Consider the following 3,393-nt stretch of genomic DNA (forward strand, 5'->3'; position numbering starts at 1 on the left):
TACAAATGAAAAAAATATTAGAATTAATTTCCATTTCAAGGTGAGTAATAATTACTTCTACTTAACAAAACAATTAATATAACTTATTTCCTTCCACTTACCGCTTTTTTTTTTTAATAATATCAGTTTCCTTCACTAATTTTCTGCCAATTTTAGAAAACTCGATACACCCGTTTTGGTGTTGAAGGTTGTTTTTTGTTTTTTTTATAATATTCATCGAGAGAATTAGTACTTATTTAGAAGCTAAAGAATGTACAAATGAGCCACGTGAGAATCTCAGTTTTTAAGAATGCTATATTATGTTCTCTAAAAATCCAAGGCTTTTTTTTTAATACAAAAAACGTAAATAAAGCGTGGTTACTCTGGTAAGCAAGTCAGCATTTTTTAATGTAGTGTAGGAATTCACTTATTTATGTTCCCAATGTTTTTCATATAATGATGATAGTAATAGTAATATTTGGGAATTTGTCAATTACATATGTTATAAAGTGTTCAAAAGTGCTGAAAAAGGATAAAGTATTTAAAACAAATGTAACTAATATGTACGTTATACTGTTTTAAATCGCCGAAATGGCACTTTTTTTTTGCAAAACGTCAGTGCTGGGTTGCAACATTCTTATTCCTAGGCTGTCTAGAATATTTTATTAAGGATATTTGAAATGTTGTTTATGCATTATATGCATGAGATACTCTTATATTTTTGGTAATAAATTGTTACTGATCAACCATTTTTATAATACTGCACCTTAACGTTTTTGTATTCGAATTCACAGAGTTATTGCTTTGACATGCACAAATGATAACTACAAATAGTGTCTTTCTAAATTATTAACAAAGTTCATTTACTCTCTTTAATTATTTTCCAGTAAAATGTTCATAAAAGCTTTTCAAATTGTTATTTTATCTATTTTTATCTTCATATTCAACGGAATGCCTCATAACATCTGCTTGAGACCTTCGTAATGTTTTAGTTTGGTTGCATCTTTCAGAAAACCCATAATGTCTCTGGTTCTGTTCAGCCCATCAGAAGGCCTGTACCATCTTTTGATTCTCTTTAGTCTATAAGATTATTTCATAAGTTGTTTTCTGGGGCTTCCAAAGATCCCATATTTTCTTTGTTTCTTCTTAGCTATCGGAAAGCCGCATAATAGTTTTGGTTCCTTTCAACTTATAATATAATTCTATACTGTTCATTGGTCTTTTGAAAGATCAGAGAATTCAAATCATCTTTTGGTATTCCAGATGCTCAGGAGATCTTTCAATTTGCAGCTTGTCCATATAAAGCTATCAAATAATTTTTTTTGTTCCTCCAGTTAATCGAATATTAACTTTTGGTCATTTAGTCTTTGAAAAATGTCTGATGTTAATTTTTGTATGTTCGGTCTACCAAAAGTATTTGATATTAACCCTTATCCATTTAGTCTGTTTATTAAATCTAGTATTGGACATTAACTATCAAAATGATATTGACTTCTATTGATTCAATCCATTAAAGAACTTTGGTGTAAAATTGTACTAATTCAGTCCATCAAAGTACTTTTGTACAAACCACTCTTTCTTAGCTTTACCAAAAAGTCGTTTATCATATTTTTTGATTCATTGAGCTAAAAAGTTATTGTAGCAGATCGTTAGAGATCGTATTTTAACAACAACTGAAAAATGCCATAAAGTAGTGATATCTTTTGCTGAAGAAATATATTCTGGAAGCCAAATAAAAGGCAGTAACAATAAATAATTTCTTAGAATGATTAAGTCAAGTTTTGATCACATGATAACCTACAAATAATTTCCTTTTTTATGATTAGTTTTATATGTAGCTACTTGTATATCAGAGTTATGTAGATAATTGTAGGAGATTTAGTTTACTGCTTTAGTCGTTGTTGTCTTCGGTGTGTTGTGCTGTTGGAATTTTATTTTAGAACTTACACGTTATGATGTTGTAGGTACACAAGGTAGCTTAAAAGTCACGGAACAACAGTTATTTCATTATAAATTTATTCATTTGAAATAAGACTTTTTAATTAATAAAACCGATAAGTTTGTAAGTTGAAAATACTTGTATGCAAAACCTTTTAAACAGATCGATTGTCTATGGTTACCACCAATGCCGTGTAGAAAGCATCAGCGTAATCTTCCAGTAAAGTCATTATTTCTTTGATGAATAAAAATAATTAAGGAACACTTTAAGCCAATTTTAAGAATGGTGCTAACTCCCCACATTATTAAATACCCCTCAGTTTCCGAGTGACGTTACTAACTTTAAGTAATTGCAATTAGAGATGTTTCAGTTTTGAATTGAATCAGTTAGATGGTGACTTTTAAACAACCTTGTGGAAGTCTTTCCCGTTTAGAGAGTGCTGTTAAAGTTACATGAACTAGTTAGTATCTTTGTTGTAATCAACTGTGAGGTTGGTCTAAAGATGTTTATGAAATGGTTGCAGATAAAATATTGATCTACATAATAAAAGCATAAATCATGTTGTGTGTCAATAATATTGTACACACCACATATAAGGTTCCAGACTTGTTCTTATATTAGGCTTAATGTTAAAAAAACAAATATTAAATAAAACATGTGCAAAATCGTAACGTTTCCTGTAGATTGTTTGCTTTTAAGAATAGAAGAAAAAAATGTCTTGGAATTCATTCTTCTGCATCTGTTTCTTATAATCGTTCCTTACATTACATTTTAATTTCTTTTTTTTTACTTATGTTTTATGAATTACATAATTTTTGTATATTTTGTGTAGTTTACAATTCTTTACTCATAAAAAGGAGTAAATAAGAATGACTTATAAAAGATTCATGACATATAAACAGTCAGAGAGAAACAGAAAGTTAGTAAAAGAAGGTCGAAAAGACGAACAAAAATTAGAATAATAAAATAAACCTGAATAAATGATATTAAAAAAACGTTAATAGAAACAGAAACGGAGTGCAATTAATAAAAACTGAAACCTAATAAGAAACAACAAGTTAGAATACCTCAATAATGAGTCAACAAATGTTATTGAAAAACTAAAGTGAGTATAAAATAAATAGTAGTTTCAATGAAATATTTATTAAAAACTAATTATAAGACCTAAGTATATCTAAATTTACTCTGAAAAAATATTTTCATGAACGACGATTAAACGAAAAGGAAGAATGCACCACGTGATCGTACTTAGTTACATCGTTAAAAGGAAGAATGCACCACGTGATCGTACTTATTTACATCGTTAAAAGGAAGAATGCACCACGTGATCGTACTTAGTTACATCGTTAAAAGGAAGAATGCACCACGTGATCGTACTTAGTTACATCGTTAAAAGGAGAATGCACCACGTGATCGTACTTAGTTACATCGTTAAAAGGAGAATGCACCACGTGATCGTACTTAGTTACATCGTT

Source organism: Limulus polyphemus, unplaced genomic scaffold (genome assembly GCF_000517525.1).
Source record: "Limulus polyphemus unplaced genomic scaffold, Limulus_polyphemus-2.1.2 Scaffold1589, whole genome shotgun sequence".
In the NCBI taxonomy this organism is placed as follows: domain Eukaryota; kingdom Metazoa; phylum Arthropoda; class Merostomata; order Xiphosura; family Limulidae; genus Limulus; species Limulus polyphemus.